The sequence below is a fragment of the Theobroma umbraticum genome, unplaced genomic scaffold (genome assembly GCF_002168275.2).
Source record: "Theobroma umbraticum cultivar Fairchild unplaced genomic scaffold, ASM216827v3 scaffold_51.0, whole genome shotgun sequence".
Taxonomy (NCBI): domain Eukaryota; kingdom Viridiplantae; phylum Streptophyta; class Magnoliopsida; order Malvales; family Malvaceae; genus Theobroma; species Theobroma umbraticum.
The window spans coordinates 2,268,374-2,280,783 of record NW_018397260.1 but is presented as its reverse complement, the minus strand read 5'-3'; positions in this window follow the sequence as shown (position 1 = coordinate 2,280,783).

The following is a 12,410-nucleotide window of genomic DNA, read 5'->3' as shown; positions in this document are numbered from 1 at the left end:
TAGCTTATTGAAGTCCTTGGCTAAGGCAACTTGGAGTTTATAAAAAGAGTTTCATCAGTCTCAATAAAGCTAATGATCTAATAGTATAAACGAATATAGAGGTCAATAACAATAGACACTGCACCATGCTCTTATAATCTCCAAGATATATGATGAGAGAATGAATTATACTAATAGACTACACACTGTAAGGTTGTCAAAGAACCCTTTCACTCTCCTAACAATTGGGTGGCCATGATGTATTTCTAGATACTAATCTTGGTTTATGAAATTAAATTAATTGATTAATATTATAATTTAATTCCATTGCCAACTTGTTAGGAACCAAATTATTCACACATAAAAGTTGTATTATAAATTATATTGGGAATGTGATGATTTAAGTTGAACTTAAATCAAACTCTAGGTTTTAACTTTTAAGGACTTAATCAAAATTATTTAATTAAGTGTAAGGTCAATATTATAAATAGTTACAATGTTAGAACCTTAATTGCAAACATGACAAAAAGAAATTAATTTGATTTTAATTTTCAAGGGCTAAATTAAAAGGGTTTAATTAAGTGTTGAGCCAATATTAATGGGTTATAATATTGGGCCCTTAGTTGGAATTATGGAAATTGTTTAACCTTAGTATAAATATCATCTTTAAGTCATTCTCACATATGACTATGAAAACCTAGTTGTCAAAAAACAACAAAAAAATTCTCTAACCCCCTCTTATGTTTGAGAGAAAATTCTTGTGATAACCTTCTCTAGAGTGGCCCGACTTATAGTGTGTGTGAAGAAAAGGACAATTATTATCTCTTTCCTAGCACAAAGAGTAGTTAAAAGCTCTTACCTTGTTGAAGGTTCAAGTGCAATTGTGTGGATACCGTTGAAGGCCAAAGGCTTGGGTGGCTTGGGTTCTTTCTCTTTTCGTAGTGTTCATGGGTTTGAGTAAAAACAAGAGTAGTGCCATATCTTCTTTCAATTAAGAGGATTAGCCATTGTGATTATGACATCACTTGGTTAGGTGATATTTTTTATTATCCCCCTTAAATTTTATTTTTATTAAAATCACCAAGGTGATTCATGGATGGTGGCATGGCATGGTACATTTAAATTTTTATTTTTCGTGACGTATGATAATTATTATCTCTTATTTTCATGCCATTCTAGCAACAACGTCACTATATTGTCCATAATCGAATGGTATGACAGAATGAAAAATAGATTATTGATAGAAATTTATAATTTTATATTATCTAACTCTAGTTTAAGATAAGGTTTGTGATAAGCATTATTGATAATGCATCATATTGAAAATGTAGTTCCTAATAAAAAGAACTAAAATAATCTCATTTAAATTATGGAAGGAAATAAATTAAACTTAAGTTATCAGAAGGTTTGGGGTTGTAAAGCAATTGTAAAGGTTTAGAAGCTAAAAGAAAGAGATTAAGAAGAAAAGGAAATGAATGCATTTTTATTGAATATGTAAGGCATATGATTATGGTTATATAACCAAATTAAGGTGATTAAAGAGGCCTTTGTCCTTTTTGCGTCTTCTCCTTAGCTTTTTCGCATCCTCTTATCATTGAGTTGGATTCGATAAATGTGGTTAAATGGTGCAACAATCGGATTCAGCTTCTTAGCGCTTGAGAGATATTATGAACCATATTAACTATTTTAAGAAATAAATCACCAATTGGTCTATTGTTCATGTTCCACGTGCTAGTAACAAATTGGCAGATTGTCTTGCCAAGTTTGGTGTGAGAAGAAATGATGACCTTTTTCGGATCTTTGGTAGCCATTCTTCATATGAAGACAATTGAGTTTGTTCTTCTGCTTCTAGTATTGGTCTTCTCCTAGCTTTCTTCCTGCTTCTTTTGTTTGCCTTTTTCAATTAGGTTTTGGTGTTGGTTTGATCTTTCCTATGACTTTTTTGGTTGTAGTGATGAGCTATGCTCATCTTGGCTATCTTTTTCTGTTGTTTTTCTTTTCTGCCTTGTTTGTGTTATCTTCAAGCTATACTCTATTTTCTTTTTGTTTGGGGTTAATGTAGTGTTTTTGGGTTCTCTCCCCTTTGTGGGGGCTTTTTTTGGCTACTCATTGTTTGTGGTTTGATGTTCATCAGCCTTCAATTATAAAATGCTATTATTTTAAAAAAAAAAACAAATGACCAAAGACAATAAGTATTGTGATTGAGTTGAGAGATGTCAATTTTTCAGAAAATAAAAATCAATTTCTCATGAAGAAATTCCTCAAGGAAGTTCATAAGAACTTCAAAGTAATTTTTTAGAAAAAAATTCAATAGAATGAAAGCCTTGTTTTTAAAAGTAATAAAAGAGTTAAGAAAGAATATTTGGTTGAATTTTTTTTTATTTTTTTCAAAAGAACAAGTTATGTTGTCACATCCTAATTTCAAGATCATGACCACTACAAGGGCATAAATAGAAGAACCCACTCGATCTGAGCAAGTCTCGAAATAACAGACAGAAACAGACAATCAAATGTAAAACCATGGGACGCATCTCCATGCATGTCTACATATATATATATATATATATGTAAAACCACTAGAGTTTAGATGCTATTCCATACTCAATATTCCAAATAGAAATAAACCTTTCTAAACAAGTAAAATCATGGGCCCTTTCATGGCCAAATCAGGAAGTATTAATACGTATTATAAGTATAAAATAGAGTATTGAAAACAAGTAAATATACAAATAGTATGGACAACGAAGTACAACTTGAAATAGAAGGAGTGACGTCTACCAAATGCCTTTAAACCACCTACCATATGACAAAAGTAGCTATTTCCAAAGGTCGATGAGCTTGACAGTCTATTGGTTTGAAACAACAAATGCAACTTACGTGTATGAGTTATAAATATTTCCAATAGCAGATATGAGGAAGGGGAACAAGTTAAACGGAAAAGTGTTCATAGAAATATATTTTTAATAAAAAATGTAAAGAAAGCTCAAATCTCAAATTCTTAATAATCTCATTTTTTTCAAACACAATCCAAGGTCGATCAAAATATTTCAAATGTGCACAGAATCTTTAAAAATTTCCTTGGAATTAACAAAGTCAAACACATCTCAAAGTCTTTGCAAATGAGTAAAAAAAATCTGCAAATAAGTCTTAAGTATCAATACTTCCTCTTAGGGTATCAATACTTTCTCAAATAGAATGTTTTTCAGAACTTTCTAAACCCAAGGTATCGATACTTATGCTAAAAGTATAGATACTTTTAACATAAAATTCTCACTGACTCTCAACTATCAATACTTTCAAAGAAAGAGTAGATACCTTTTCAAAGAAAAAATAATTTTGGAAAGTTCTAAAGAACAAGTATTGGAACCTCTTTATTAAATTTCTAGATTTCAGCCTAAAAATCAATCTTGTTACTTCAAACCAAAAATCAAACTATATATCATCAAAGTTCACCATCTATATCAAAGTCACAACTTCATATTTTCAAGTCTTAAACATGACTAATCAAAACTCATACATTTATGGGGCATTAACTTGAAAAGAGTTAACAGAAACAAAGGATAAGGTATTGTCCTCACTATCTGGACAACTGTTGTTCAATTTTCTACCCACGCAAATATACATATCACAAAAATATTATAATAATGAGTAGAATGTCGATCCCACAGGAAATTAAATTAATTCTTACTATTAATTACAAAAATTACACACTCTAATTTTATCTAAACGTTAAAATTTAAATTAAAAAAATAAAATTTAAAAACTAAAACTACTCTAAATTCACTTAGTAAAATTATTTTATTAACTTTTAGTGATTACCGGACCTAAGATTATGATGTCCCTCAATATTTCATTTGATTATTGTCTCTCTCTCTCTCTTAACTTAGTTTAATGGATTAAGTTGCGGAATTAGAGTTTTAAATTATTTATAAGTCTTTGTCCAATTTCTCATAAAAATATCTCTCCTAATTAATTTATTATATGTCTATTCAAATTCAATTAAAGATAGATTTATTAAGATCGTGCTCTAATTTTGGCTACGAATGGCTTACAGGTGTTTGTTCACCCTATATGCAAATCAAATCACCTAATCAACTAAGTGTATTTGATCATACGCTATTCTATTCAAGGCCTACCTAAATCTTTTTCATCAAGGTTTAACCTAGGTTTTCAATTCAATCTAATTTGTGATCAGACAATTAGAATCATTAAGAACAAAATAAAATAAACAACTTAAATCTATCAAACATAAGCAAAAGAGAGATAAATAAATCATACTACATATTGAGTTCAATCATAATCTTAGATAAATAAATTAGTTCCCCATCAAGTCACAGATCATCATCAAATAAAGTTTAAACATTCAAAAACAAAACCAAGAAAATAAGAGAATAACTAAAAGATAGAAAAACTCAAGAATTGTAATCTTGATCTCCAAATCTCCTTGAATCTTTCAAATTCTTCTTAACTTCAATGACTTTGCAGCTTGATTCTTAGTTTTCAATCCAGTGTTTCGTTCTCTCCTAAAAGTCCTCCGAAAGGTTATTTTTATAGAGCTTTAAAGTTAGGTTATGTTGGGTGAAGAAAGAAGTCAATTCCAATTAGGATTTCCTCCTCTAACTACGTGGGCTAGGGCTTACCTCCTCTAAAGCTACGGCTTTGACCATTTAAATAGCAGAAATCGTAATTGTTCTAGGACTACTACAGTGCTCCAACTTCAATAAGATTTTTGACCACCTTCTAGGTCGAACTGAGTAAAGTGAACCTTGAAAGTTGTAGTTTTTTCTCTTATCTTTCCAATGGTTTAAGAATCATCTCATTTGGAGCTCCGTAGAGAGAGCTATGGTCAAAATACCAAAACTTATGCAATAGAAGTCTATACCTTGAAATTGCTCTTCTTCTCCCATTAAAATTCTTCCTTCATTAAACCTACAAAAGCACAAATAAATTAATAACAACTTATCTTAATCACATTAATACCAAATTAATCATAAAATTAACTAAAATTAAATTGACTCACTTAAATTAACTAACTTAAAATAATTTAAATAAAACTTATTAATTTCTATACATTACTACAAGAACTAAGCTAAATTACTATAAACATTAAGTCCAAATAACTCTATATTAGAGAGTTATCAACAACATAAAGTGTTGAAACACCAACATATTATTTGATGCATATAGCCGCCAACTTTCAAATAAATAGAAGATAGGGTATTGTTTGCACAATCTGAAACATACAAAAGGTGTCCTCACACCTATATGGTTCGGTGCATAAAGCCATTGACCGTAAAAATATAGATCATTGTGCACAATGGCTGGTGTCTACTATCACCAACTACAAGTCTTTAACTTAATAGGCTCAACTAATTAGATTTCATTCAAATCTTTATAATTGAAAGTAAAGGGTGAAATTGTTCACCTATAAAATCAGAATGTTGAAACATGATTCCTTTAATGTCATCAACTCAATCTAACTTATCAAATCAAGTTGCCCCACGTTAAGGTCCTTTTAAAGCATTGTTCAATATATTCATTTCAAATTTCTAACATACAATCAATTCACAAACAAATTCAGATTTTTGAGATATCAAAACATTCAAAGAGCTTGTTCCCAATGCACAAAACTAAATACATTATAGGCATATTTACATATCATATACATATATTTCATCAAACTCGTTTAAATCCATCAAGCAACATCAAATCTTTTCACATAATCCATGCTTCAGCCAAATCATATTTTTATACGAAACATAGACAAGGCGTGTTTAATTATATAAAAAAAATTAAAAACATCATATCTACTTACCTATTCGAAGTGTGCCTTGCCCTTTAGCTTCTTTAGACAACAAACTCGACCTTTCCATACTAGTATCTCTTTTAATAGTACCTATAAATGTATATTCATCATTAATACCTTCGTCTCTAGCCATAACTTTCATAAATACCCATTTATCCTTTCACAAATTTCCTTTAATCATTCTTTAATCTAAAATCAGTAGCTAAAATCTAACATAACTATGAGTTTATACTTCAACTATTTAGGGTTCATAGTAACCATGGTGAGCTTAAGAGAATCAAAACCAATTAAAAACCTAAATTTTAAAGAGAGAAACAGATTTTTAAAAGACCATAAATTCTGAAAATCAAAACTAGAAGATTAAATGTTGAGGATAGTGAAACCTTACCTTTAAGAGTCCTTAAATTGAAAATTGGACTCAAATATGATTTTAAATGGTTTAAAATGCTTTACAAAGATGAGAGAGTGTGTAGAGAGAAAAGAGAGAAAATAAAGGTTGAGAGTAGAAAAAGAAAAGGTGAAAACATTTAAGGAAAGTTTTTAAAGGTTTAGGTTAATAGATATCGATACTTTACTTTTGGGTTCACAGGTATTGATACCTATTCATAAGGTATCGATACTTCATTAATTAGAAGGCTTTTCTAGGTTTAAGTATGGATACCTCATTAATAGTTATTGATACTCACAACACCAAATGCTCTTTTTGAGTAGAAATTAGGTCATTTGACCTTCTCTAGGTCCTAGCTTTCAAGTAAACTCATTTGGTTAACAAAACATGAATTTTTAAGTTGTAAATGTTCAACAATCTCATGCTGAAACATTAAATTAATAGCTTAGTAAACGAAGTTACATTTCTAACCTTAAGTCAAAGTTGAGGTTTCATAGATGTTGCAAATGAACTTATCAATTTCATCACAATTCAAAATGTGATCCTACTATATTTGATGAGTCAATGAAACTTTAAAAGGTGTAATTCTAGAAAGATGATATAAATGATGAAATAGATTAAATCATGAGTAATAGCACTTAGATTCAATTGAACTTACCTCTTGATTGCAAACTAAATGGTTGCAAAAAGAAAAACTAAAAAAGTTGTTTTCACTACAGACTAGTTTAAGACCAAAGAATGGAATTAATTATTTTGATATATATATATATATAAATGCATCAAATGTAAGAATTGTGACAATTGCAATGCATATTGCAATGACTTCAATTTATAAGTTAGTATTTCATCAAATGAATGTGAAAATTGCATTTTTAAAAGATGAGCTAGATGAAAAGGTGTGTACAAAACAACCTAAAAGGGTTTTTTTTTTTAAGATAAAGATTCATTAATCAACTAAGGAAAAATGTGTTTCCTTGGGAAGCTATACAAAGTAAGGGACCATCATTTGGGAAGCAAAAAAAAAAAAAAAGATACAACGAAAGAGATGGACCCCTCATTCAACAAAATAGAGACAAAAAGGCCCTAAGTCATGGAAGACAAAAAACAAAACTTAGGAAATCAAATTATACAACAACTTATTCATGACCAAATTCACAACAATGCAAAAAAGCACCAAAGTAGAGACCACCCAAAGATGAAAAAGTCAAGTAAACAGTGACAACACAAATATCGACAAAATATTAACAAAGTAAAATAAAACACATAAACAACAGCAGCTGCATCAACAAAACTAACAAAAAGGATTCTTTAGGAAAGCTGAATAGTAAAAGAATCCAACAGTAGCAAAGGATCAGCAAAAAAGCTAGAAAAAGAACCATGTTCTTCCTACTATTGATAAACACAAATCAAATGGTCGTAGATGACAACAATAGAGGTTGCCACAAGCACAATTGAGTAGAAAATAAAGAGACATAGCAATGGAAGAGAAAAATCCATGACATAAGAAGAAATTTCAAAAAAAAAAAAAGATCCACAATAGAAAGATGGAAAAAACTCATCAAACCAAAATCAGAGATGTAACATAAATCAAAAACCTCACAAAACAACAAATTTAAGTGTGACAACCAACATATCCTCAACTCTCCCAACACATTATTTGGTGAGCTTGTCCGCAATGTCATTACTAGACCTTGGAAAGTGATTAATACTTCATCTATTAACTTTTAACTTTTTAATTTGCTGAGTGATGTTTCCAAGATTCTAGAAGGCTTTATTAGGATGCAAAGTCCATTTGACAATGTTTGCGAAGTCACTTTTGATGACCATATCCCAACCTAATTGGAAGTAGAGAAAAAGAGAAATGTTTTCTAACAACTTTAATTTCAACTGATTTTGCATCACCCCATCTAGCGATTTGAAATTACATCTTAATATTACCATTATAATCTCTGAGAACACCTCCAATTCTGATGTCACTTGGATAACCCCTTCTCACTTAATTGGAGTTATTTTTTTGCTGATTAGGTTCAAGGTGAATCCACTCTACAACTTTCTTAGTAGATTTAAAGGCACATTTGACAATGCCAAACTTTGGAAATCTATAAAAGTCAGGAATGACAATTGTTGCTCACTCCACATAGCTTTAATCCACCAAGCAATTCTAGTATTAACAATATCCATTAATTGAAGTTTGTCTCATTTCTTTTCATTAAAAACCATATCGTTTCTATGAGGCCACAATGATCAAATAATATTGAAAAAAGCTAGTCTTTAGATTTTAGAATGATCACTATAAATTTTCACATCAATCCATGCACAGAAAAACTTCCAAGCAATTCTAGGAGACGTCCAATTCAAACCCCACTTGCGAACTTAATCCATCCAAATAGCCTAACTTTCCTCACAAGTAAAAAATAGAGGGTCAATAGTTTCAATTTGTTTACAACAAAAAAGAAGTAAGTAGAATTTTATGAAATTAAAACTTTTTTAACAAGTTCAGTTTTGATAACTAATCTTCCTTTAAGTACTACCCAACATAAAACCTCAACTTCGTGGGTGCAAGACTAGTAGAAAAATATTTTTAATAAAACTTGAATTTTGATGTAAGAAAGGCTCTTTTCTTTATAAAAATTTGATATAAGAAAAACTCTTTTTTCTTCAAAAAAAATTAATAGCCATTAAAAAAAATAAAGAGACGAAATATTAACTAACTACCTTTTTCCTTTAGACTTTCATCTTCTTTCTCCATGGATGTACCAAATACATCAAGAAATATAAAAATTACATGGCTTTTCCTAGTTACATAAATTTAAGGAAAAATAAAAAAATTAAGAAGGAAACATGGTAATGATAGGCCACCCTTCTTATTACATATCCAAAAGAAAAATGCTACAAGTAAAATTTTCTAAGACAATTAATGTGGTAAAACCTTGAATCGTGCATCGTAACAGATAACCATACATTGATCACATCAAGATAGTTGAATACGTGCAAAGGTGCCATCCATGCATAGTAGATATAAGAAACAAAACTTACAATAAATTTTGCTCTGATACCAATTGATGGTGTTGGATTTAGGTGGATTGATGTGTTTGTGTAAAGCATAGATTTCAAAAAATTTCTTTCATAAAGGAAGCAAGAAATCCAATTACATAAGTGGAAAACATATCATTCATATTGCAAGTAACATAATTGCATCTTAAAAAATAAAAATCTATTAAAGTAAAATACACGTACCTTTTATTTTATGATTCTTATTTTCGGACACCTAGTGAATTGTAGTAAATTCAATACCACACCACTGATTGATTTCTCAATCAAATAAACTTACCACTTATTCTTTAAGAATCTTTCAACTTGAACCTTGAGTGGACAAGATGTGGATTGCTAGACTATAATATGACAACCAATTTGTCTCTCTTTTCTTCTTAAAAGTGAATGGCTATTTTTCTTTCAAGAAATCAGCCAAGAATGGGAATGAGGAAGAGAGGTGTGGCAAAGTTAAGAGGAGGAGGAGGGAAGTGGCTATAAAGACTTTCTCCAGAGAGTTATGTACGTTTCTTTCCTCTCAACCTTTTCTCTTTTTATTAAAACTCTTACCTCAAAGATTTAATTAAAATCAAATACCTTTGAATCAATCTTAACCATCCATTTGGAGTTATGGATGCATCAAACATGCTCCATAATTATCAAAATTAAAATTAAAAAATAAATAATTTAATTTTGTAATTATTATTTAATAAAACAAAACTCCTTGTTGAATAATAACTCTTATTTTATTATTATCTATATTTATTTAAAAAATTAATAATAAATAAAGAAGTGCTAGTCAAACATGGCGTCTCTTTTTATCAACATGGATGTCTTGATTCATTTTGCAAGGATTCTCTTAGTATTATCTGAATTTAAGACAACGCACCTTTAATTAAGACAAAAATATTATCTTGTCTAGGTTAAGACAAATATATTTTCTTGTCTAGATTAAGACTAAATATTATTTCTTGCCTTAAACTAAGAAAAACATGTTTTCTTCTTTAAATTAAGATAAAACTAATTTTTATCTAAATTAAAAAAATATATTTTCTTATTTAAATTAAGAGAAAATATTTTTTCTTATCTAAATTAAGTCGAAATATGTTTTTTTGTCCAAAAGAAGATATAACATGTTTTTTTGTCCAAATTAACGTAAAACATGTAAAAGCTGTCATTTTTGTGCATAATTTAAATAATCAAATAAAACATGCATTCCAACTTAAACAAATTGAATTCTACGAAGCTAAGTAGGGAATCCATATGGACATAGATATTCCAAGCTCCAATAAACTTAAGATAATTGGAGCTTATTAACCATGAAATCACTCCACCATATATTCATGGTTGCACTTTTGGATTAACTATAATTATAAGAAATCGTTCAATACTTGATATTAATTGTTAGTTGCCCAATTGCAAGCCTTATATTGTGAAGCCTCATAGCCATCTAATAACAAAAAGTGAAATTACCATTTTACCTTTTATATCAATTTTGTCCCATAGTATCAAATTTCATCCAATTAGTGATCCAATAATTTAGATCTAATCTTTTGAGTATCAAGATTTGATGAGTAGCTAATTTATTAATTCACTTGGCCCAGATTAATCACTAATCTTTCTGAAATCACTAAAAGTGATGTTAATGCTATGAACTCCATTATTTGGATACATGTTCCCAGATGTTCATCTCGATTATAATCCCAACATATGAAGTCTAGATCAACTCTTTATGATGATCATGCCCATGGTATATCAAAGATTATAAAGAGAGAAAACACGAGTCTACTATTGTCAGTTAAAATTCTACCACGCAAGTATACGAATCGAATAGATAGTATATTAGCAAGTAGAGTATCGATCCCGCAGGGAATTGATCTAAAAGTTTACTAAGTACTAAAATTATTGCAAATCAATCTTATCCAAACAATATCAAAATAATATCAAATCAAACTAAGTTATAGCAGAATTAAATTAAGAAAAATCAAAATAATAAATACTCAAATAAATATCAAATCAAACAAGCCTAGGATTACAATATCCCTCACACTTCATCTAAATCTTACCTCTCTTCCTTAACTTATCTCAAGGTTTGAATTGCTAACCTAGAGTCCTAAATTATTTATAAGGGTCTCCCAACTCATCTTATAAAAATATCTATTTTAACCAAAACACTATATCCCTATGTGAATTGAAATTAAAACAAACTCATTAAGTTCAGGCTCTAATTTGGCTACATATGGCCTATAGGTATATCCCTATCCTATACGCAAATCAATTAATATGATCATATGCTATCCCAATTTAGTCTACACTAAACTCCCTTTCCCAAGTTTGTTTAGGTTTCTAGATCAATTTAATTGGTGGCCATGCAATAAAAGCATTAAGAACAAATTGGAATAAACAATTCAAATCCCATTGAAAATAAGCAAGAAAAGTGATTAAAAATCTAGATTACATGTGAGTTCAATTGCAACCCTAGAAAAATAAATTAGTTCATAATATCTAATAAAGACAATATCCAAAGAAATTTAGCCATGAATCCAAGTCAAAGAAAATAAGAAAAAAAACACAAAGGTAAGAGAGAAAACTAATAGTTAGAGATGTATGATCTTGATTCTCTCTCCAATTCTCTTGTTTCCTTGCTTTGTTCTTGGCTCCAAATCTTCAGAATAGTTTCTTGCTGCCTCCTTGCTGCCTCTCTTGATGCCTCAAAAATCTTTGAAAAAGTCTCCTTAAATAGGCTCCAAATAACCTAATTTGTGAAATTCCGTTAATGTCCTTTTTTTTAGGGAAGTTGCGCAGCGCTGCGGCGCTACTTCTCCAGCGCTGCAGCGCTGAGCTCTCTGGAATTTTGTATGTGTGCTTCCTTTCATCAACGCTGCAGCCTTGTTCTCCCAGCGCGTGTGGCAGTCTATCAACTTCAAACATGAGTTTCACCCTGATATGTTAGAACTGGGTAAAGTAGTAAACATAAAAGTTTTATCCCTGTTCTTAACTTTCCAATGGATTAAAAATCACATCAATTGGACTTCTGATTGAAAGATTTGCTCCAAATACTGCATCATGTTCAGTCTTTACATCCTGCTGCAGTGGTCCGAATTGACAAATGTTTTTTACCATGATCCAATCATAACTGGGCCAATTGGTGAACATAAAAATTGTTTCCCTTCTCTTATAATTTGATTGGTCAAAGAATCACCATTT